This window comes from Hibiscus syriacus, unplaced genomic scaffold (genome assembly GCF_006381635.1).
Source record: "Hibiscus syriacus cultivar Baekdansim isolate YM2019G1 unplaced genomic scaffold, ASM638163v2 tig00110429_pilon, whole genome shotgun sequence".
Classification (NCBI taxonomy): Eukaryota; Viridiplantae; Streptophyta; class Magnoliopsida; order Malvales; family Malvaceae; genus Hibiscus; species Hibiscus syriacus.
In genome coordinates, this window is record NW_024062733.1 from 8,233,809 (window position 1) to 8,242,345 (window position 8,537).

The following is an 8,537-nucleotide window of genomic DNA, read 5'->3' on the forward strand; positions in this document are numbered from 1 at the left end:
TTTTTTTAAAATTTATACTTTAGCTATTAAACTTTCAAAATTTACATTTTGATCACTAACCAAAAATTTAAGATATTACAATGACTGTTTCCAGACTTTTATTATATTTTATACTTTTTACCAGTTTTTAGTTTATTACATATTGGAGACTTTTGAATTTTATAGATGTGGAAATTGCGAATTATGTTTTTGCATGCAATTTATTTCAAACGTATACAATTTTAATACAATTTATTACTTTATGATCCATAAGATTACCGACGATGACTTTTAAAATATTACAACGTTCATGGTTTACATCAATGTAGCCTCCGAGATTTGGCAATAACGTTTATGCCAGGTATAGGGGTTACACTTACCTTTTAAATGGTCCAATAAAGACCTAACATTTTCGAGTTTAAAGATCTAATGCTTTTAATATGCTCCAAATGAGAGCTCTCATTTGAAAATGTTTTTAAAAGACTAGGCTTTTATTTGAACAATTAATAAAATTTTAAGCCCCTATTTAACCATTTTGAGAGGTTAGGCCCTTTTGTAAAATTAAAAAATGTTAGGTCATTTTTAAGTTGTTTTGAAAGATCAACCGACAAAAATTATTGTAATTAGATTTGTTTAATGGTTGAGTTATACCTTGATAAGAATATTTTGAGTTTTGTTTAAAGGAAAAATCCTCTTGAAAGACATTGTGTCTAAAATGTCTAAATCAAATAAAAAAAATTGTGACCATCTTAAAACTCAAATCTGTAAAAAAAATTCCATAAAATTTTGACTTAATAATATCTAAAGTCATCCTATTTTCCATATATATAACTCCTGAACTTATTCTACATTTAATATGACCCTTAAACTAAAAAATAATAATCTAGTTCTTTGAACAATGGAACTGAACATCGACCATTACACTATTGATGTGGTGGTCCAGTTTGGTGATCTACAATGTTAATGTGGTAGTCCACAATAAATGATGATGTGGTAGAGAGACTTAAGTGATTTCTTAGTTGAGTTTGAGGACCTAATAGATTTTTTTAGAAAGTTTGATGACTTATTTTTTCTAAAAAAATTAAAAAAAAATAGTAATAATCAAAATAAATTTAAAAGTAAAAAATATAAATTATTATTAAAACATTAAAAAAATAAATATACAAAATATTAAAATTAAATTATTGTACAAACCGAGTAATCTCAGTGGTAAAAGAATTATTGTTATTCATTGTGGTTTCGGGTTCGAGCACCAAAAATGTCTGGGTGTACGTGTTCAATGTCAAATGGTTGAGAGTTATATTTGAACATATATTACCTTGTACTTACTCCACATTAATAAAAAAATTAAATTACTAAAAAATAAAGAATTAAAAATAAAAATATTATAAATTATAATATGATGAATTATAAATCATTAAAATAACTTAAAATTAAAAAAATTGAAAAATAGGACTTTCATGAAAAGTATTCAATTATTTCTGGCCAGTCTAACTCTATTTCTTATTATATAATATAGTCGCAAAATTTTTATATTTTTATCAATTTAAATTTTTTATATCATAAATTATAATAATTTTTAAATATATATTTTTTGGATCCTTGAACATAAAGTTATAAAAATATGAATTTAAAAATTCAAAAATAAGAAAAAAGCATTTTATATATTAATTTATTACAGGATGTACAATGATTTACAAATAATTTGTATAATTTTATAACTATTCCCGATTATTAAAAAAATATTATAAATTGAATGATATTCGGATAGTTTACACTTGATAAAAAGCCCTTGTAACAAAATGGTTAGAGGATGGGTTGTAAGTAAACCAACCAAGTCGAATTCGAATATTGTAAATCTCGATTTAATTCGAAAATTTTAAAATGGAGTTAAATTAGATTTAAAAATTCACGAGCCTAAAATTTTTAAGTTTGATTCAAACTCGAAATCATAAATTGAAGCTCGTAAAAGCTCGAAATGATAAAAAATCAAACTTAACTCGATTGAAGCTTAAAATTTGAACATGAACCTTAAATACATGAAAATCTTATACTACATATTTTAAAAATCAACACATAGATATTAATATTATTAATATTTTATTTTTAAATAAATCTTAATATATTATATTTTCGAATCAAGTATCAAGTAGTTTCTGTCAGCTCGTTATAAACTTAAGTCGAGCTCGAGCTCGAATCAAATCTATTTGATTAAAGTATTTTTCAAAATTTGACAAAATTGATCTCAAATAAATCTAAATCTGTCTTGTCTCATGTCTCATTTACGAGCCTAGTTGGGAGCCGCCCAATTTTTTCCTACAAAATTTGAACTTCCGTTTTCCCTTAAATTCCTTGAAATTGTTTGATCTTTCTCAGTAACCAAACGGACCTTTGTATCCCCACAAGTAACAAGAAAATGATAAAAGAGTAGCTTTTAACGGCTCTTTTTTGTCCTCAATCCCTCCAAAAAGAGAGAGAGAGAGAGAGAGAGAGAGAGGTTTTTCCATTTATTATCTGTTTGGTTGGTGGGATTCACTTTTTTTTTTCTTTTTTTCAAATCAATTTGATATTTGCTTGCTTCGTCTGTTTAGCCATTTAGTCTCGTGATCACTTTCTAGGTATTTTTTTAGAAAGAAAGGGAAATTGCATATTTTTTGATTGTTAGGTACGAAGAATTGATAAATATTTGTTCAGATGAAGAAGCGGTAATGAGGAGCGAGGAAGAGAAATGGAGGTTAGATCTGATAATAATAGACAACAAGTGAGGTCCGGCATGTTTCCTAGTCAAGTAATTCCTAGGACTCGACTTCAGGTTTGGTTTTTCAGAGTTTGTTCCAGCATTTTGCTTTGGACTTGTTTGGTACATGTCGTCGCCGTCGCTGAGCTATGGCACCCTCGTTTGTTTACCGGTTTTACCAGCCGGATTTCCCGGATCACGCGTCCTCCTCTTAATCTTCAGCACTCGTTCCATGCCCCTCCCTCTCTTGCTCCTCCCAGTGAGTTTACCTCTTTTGCCTCGAAATTTCTCTAAATTTCGGTGTGATTTGGGAATTTTCTTGAATGTATGAGGGGATATGCAGCTTCTTTAGGCTTTTTAGCAGCAACCACAATTTACATTTCACTATGGCATGCCCAGTTATATGGCTAAATAGTTTCGTCTGGAAGCTCTGTTTAATTGATTATTGGAATGCCATCACTGATACTAAAGCTCTGCCTAAACAGTTGCTTTGCGGGGAAATAATATGATGTGATCCTGCTCAGCATCCATTTTCTCTATTGTTTGATCACACCTTCAAGGTTGATGTTATCACCATTGAAGGCCATTCACGTTCAAGTAAGGACATACAATAACCATCATTAAAACTTTGCATTCAAGGCCTTTATCATCTTTTGAAAGGAGCAAACAATGAAAACTGATTTTATTTCATTTAATCACTAAATTAAGTGATAAAATCAGCAATCATCCATTCCCTTTTGTTATAGCGTTGGTTCCTAGCTCATCTATAGCTAGACAATTTGAAGCTGAATTTGGCCTTAATTTCATCGTAGGGTGGAAGACTCTTGTTATTTTATGCTGAAAATTGTCTTAGTAAGTGAATTAAACTAGCCTTCATTGCATGCTCCCTTGAAGAATATGAACAACCCTTGAATTTAGATGATAACAATAAGCTTTGAATGCCTTGAATGGGTGAATTAAGAGTCCAATGCATGCTTTGATGAACAACATACTTATTAAGCAATACAAGGTAGCCTAGAGTCCTTAATTTGGACGAAAATAAGGCTAACTTCAACCTCAAATTGTTTAGATTCATCCACAAAATAATTTAGAATATTCAGCTTTGAAGATGAGAAGAAAGGACAAAGCATTGTAATGGAAATGATAGAAATAAAGTTGAAGTGGATTGTAAATGAAAGAAGTATGGTGGTGATAATGGTTGAATGGATGTAACGAAAATGATGAAGTTGTGATTCTAGTAAGAACTTCGCAGTGTTTTCATTGAAGACTGAAAATGCACAAACAACGTTACAAGAAGGGAAATATATATATAGCACTGCGAAGTTCTTATTAGAATCACGATCGGGCACACTCATATATGACTCGGAACACATAATTGAGATCATATCATAATAACGTTTTTGCTTTTTCATTCAATCTTCGAAAATGTAATACATGCGTTCTTGTATATTTGCAGGAAACTGTAAAAGTAATGGTTTTCTTAAAGTTTCTTGCAATGGGGGCTTGAATCAAATGCGCTTAGCGATCTGCGTCTTTTCTTTAGCTCTTCTTTAATTTGTGTATTCTTTTTGGTGTTATGTATGTTATTAATCTAGTTTGGCATTTTTAGATCTGTGACATGGTAGCTGTTGCCAGGCTCTTAAATCTCACTTTGGTTGTTCCGGAACATGATAAGAAATCATTCTGGGCAGACCCTTGGTGTGTTTATCATGTAATATGTTGTCTTTGACATTACCGTTCCCTTCTTTCACAGCTGCTTTAGTCTTTGACTTGTATTATGTGGGATGAAGTTCGTATTATCATAAGGCTGCCAAAAATGTTTAGTAGGAAATATGGGTTTGAAGTATTCGAGTTGAGTCTAATTAGCTGATCAAATGAAAAATACTACTTAGAACAGGTTTGTTTCTCATTATTAATCATATATCATTTACATTTCCAACAACAGAAAATTGATAATTCTCTCCATGAATGGATAAGAATGTGTCTTGTGTTGTCTCTATTCTCTTTCTCGCTACACCCCCACCCATTCTTTTCTTGTTGCAAAGTAGAATCAATTGCCTTTGAAATTATTTTACAGATTCTACCACTGTTCAGTAAGCATAAGGTAGTACACTTCAATAGAACTGATACACGACTTGCAAAATAATGGGATCCCACTCGATCTTCAGAAACTAAGATGCCACTCGATCTTGAGAAATTTACTCCTCAGATTAAGGCATTGGGGCACAAATTGGTTAGCATTCTTCAAGAAAAGGGACCCTTTGTGGCAATTGCATCTAAGATATGAGATGGACATGTTGGCTTTCTCAGGTTGTACACATGGCTGCACTGTGGAAGAAGCTGAGGAGCTAAAACGATTGAGGTTTGTTATGTCTGGAGCTAATAGATTCTTTTAAAACACTCAAACTGGCTTAGCAAGGATTGATGTTCCCACTGTTTAGGAGACACACACTAGTTGCCCTCGCATGCCACATGCAAACAAGATAGCAACGCCATGTGCTGAGCATTTTTTTCTGAAGTGTATTGTCAAATAGGGAAGGACGACAAAGCTAAGATCCTTCCAACTAAATTTGGTTTTTGGGAACTATGATCATAGTGTATCCCTGCCTTGGTTTGATTTACATCAAATATTAGAATTAGTGATGACAAGTAAACCTAAACTTTGATCTTTTATCTCATCGTCTCAACATTATCAATAACAAGTATCCTAGTTTGACAAAACAAAATGTAATTAGATAGCTACCCCTTCCTTTCAGGTATGCATACCCTTGGTGGAGAGAGAAAGCGATAGAGTCTGAAGGGAGGAGACAACAAGGGTTGTGCCCTCTGACACCAAGGAAGCAACATTAATTTTGCAAGCATTGGGGTTTAGTAAGGAGGCTCAAATTTACATTGCTTCTGGTGAGATTTATGGCAGTGAACGGAGACTGACACCACTAAAAGCTGCATTTCCACAAATTGTAAGTTTATGACCAAATATGTAGCTTTTGGTATTAATATGTTTTCTTGAACGCTCATTAAAGCACTGGATTCTATATTTAGCAATGATTTTTGGGTTCATATTGAAACTCTAAGCTTTTGATAGCATTTTGCAAAGGATTTGTCGTGGAAATCTAACTCAAACCGTCATTGAGTCTATTCTTATTCCAATGATGATGAGGCACTCACCTGTTTCAGAGAGTTTCGTATATCATTTTCGCTGTGCTTAACTGAGCCTCAGAATCTTGAAGCCTTGATTGGCAGGCATGTTTTTACAAATTAAGTACTGGGGTTGCTCAACTGTTGGCTTTTAAGTCGGGCATCCTTTGTAGTGTAGTTGATTTTGTGTTGCATATGATTCTTGTAGATCACAAGAAACGGTTGCAATTTCAGGTTAAGAAAGAAACACTGTTAGATCGAGCGGAGCTGCAGCAATTTCAGAACCATTCGTCATAGATGGCAGCTTTGGACTTTATGGTATCAGTTGCCAGCAATACTTTTATTCCAACATATTATGGGAACATGGCAAAAGTTGTAGAAAGTCATCGCAGGTATGTATATTTCCGAATTATGTAACAAAGCAGTGGGGGATTATATTCAGTCTCGACAAGCTTTTCTTCAGGTATATTGGGTTCAAAAAAGGTATCCTGGCAGATCGAAAGAAACTTGTTGAATTGCTGGATTTGCATCAGAATGGGACACTTCCATGGGATGACTTTGCACTAGCCATAAGGCAAGCTCATGAAAAACGGACGGGACAACCCTTCAGACGACGAGTTATTCCAGACAAACCAAAGGAGGAAGATTATTTCAATGCAAATCCTCAAGAGTGCCTTTCGGAAGATTTGCTAGCTCCTGGATGGTAAATCAAGTAAAGCTACAATGACTAAGTGAGCAGCTCTGAGACTCAGCTCGAAATGGTTTCCACATAACTGTTTCTAAACAGAAGCAGACAACTCCCATGAGCAATCAGCGGAATTTGGGGGGGGGGGGGGAACCCATGTTAAACTTACGAGACTTTCAATTCAAGACTTCTGGTGTTTTTGACATGTTATCAACTTTAACCTCTCCAAATAAGTGGGGGTTCCAACATGAGATGAATCTCATTCTCTTTCTGATTTTCAGTCTGATTCGAGTGTTACTAGTTATCCTAAATCAACTCCAGTTCAGATGACTTATGAACAAAAAATTACTTGGGAGAAAGGTATGGATCGACCTTCATTGAATACTTCTAAACTCATTTTTATCCACCTCACTATGGTTTCGCCTTAAGGACAAAAAAGGAACATGATGTTTCTCAGGTGTTTGATAAAAAGCCTGTAAGAGTAGAGGACGAATTCCAATCGATGTTTAGAGGAATTTATTTCTTAGAGTTTATAAATGTCATTACACATGTTGACTATGAAGCACGGGGACGACAATGAAATCCCATTTCATGTATCGGTACGTCTCCGACAAGGGACAATTAGGGTACATACCGGGGATGTGCCACTATGGCAGGGTACGACTGAAAGAAATCGGGGACGTTCGATGCTTACATGGGGACATTGGGGGGATTTTTCTGAGATTATTGTGTCACTACGAATGACAACATTGTGAACGGTGACGACGGCAGCCGCGTGAGGGAGGAAGAAGAGATATAACATAATGTAAAGAGTTTTTTGTAACACCCTAATCCGATCCGACCTGAAAACTGATGAATTATGATGTCACACGGAATTACACAAGTGGCTAACCATTTAAAAAAAACAATTTTACCAATTGAGTAATTAATATCATCCAAATACCATACGCGTATAGAGTATATGTATTTAAAATACATGGGAGCTCCCGATATAAGTATGCAAATTACGTCAATAAACAAAATAAAGAGTTTTACTCATACAAATAAATGTCTATGACAGTACATGCCCACTAAATACTCCAGAATTACTTTGATAGTGATCAAGTTTGAAAATCTTCTATTTGGTGACATTCTCCTCAAAATTGGCACCTAAAGACCTACACACATAAACACATTCTATACGTTGAGCTCACAAGCTCATTGCCACATAAATAACCCTACTACACTACATGCATTTAACATATAAGCATGTTATAGTATGGTCATGAATAATTACAAGCACTAGAGCAAAACAAGTAAGTATCATGATGTAGTTCAGGGTCACTTAGCCTCACGGAACTCACACCCCTCTACTTTCTATGTCACTTAAGGAAGACCTGGGTCACCAAGCATCATCGTCTCCCTAACTTCAAGTTAAGTCCAGGTCACGAAGCGTCCGTACTTACCCGACTAGTCTATTCCTCTAGAGTACTCGAGATGTGTTTGGGTCATATAACATCAACACAACATCCAATTAGCATTAGAGTGCCTAAGCAGTAATTTGGATTTATCCGGATAATCCTTACACAATTACATTAACATCATTAAGTGACTGGGGTGTCCTCACCTTTTTTTCGAGCATCACACAAAGGCATAAGTCTTATGAAATATTACCTCATTAAGATCTTCTGTTATCACATTTAATTTTGTTTATTACTTGTATTCTTATGGATGAGTATACCCCTTTTAGGAACCCCACCTACTTTCCTCAATTTGCTAGCAAAACTGCCCAAAATTCAATGTGGATATCAATACTCGCCTTCAATACCGATTATACATTTGATGTTTCAGAAAATACCCCAACATCGATACCCTTATGGGAAGTATCGATACTACCTCCTTGTATTGATACACCCTTGAGTATCGATACCAAAATTGCACACTGGAATCCAAAATGGAACCCCGAGTATCTATACTTGACCCTGAGTATCAACGGCACACGAATAGTATCGATACTCC

The 8,537-nt window shown here is 34.2% G+C and overlaps 1 pseudogene; it reads left to right on the forward strand.

The window, feature by feature from the left end:
- Positions 1-2,452: 2,452 nt before the first annotated feature.
- LOC120124948 lies at positions 2,453-6,600 on the forward strand (annotated as a pseudogene).
- The last annotated feature ends 1,937 nt before the right edge of the window (positions 6,601-8,537 follow it).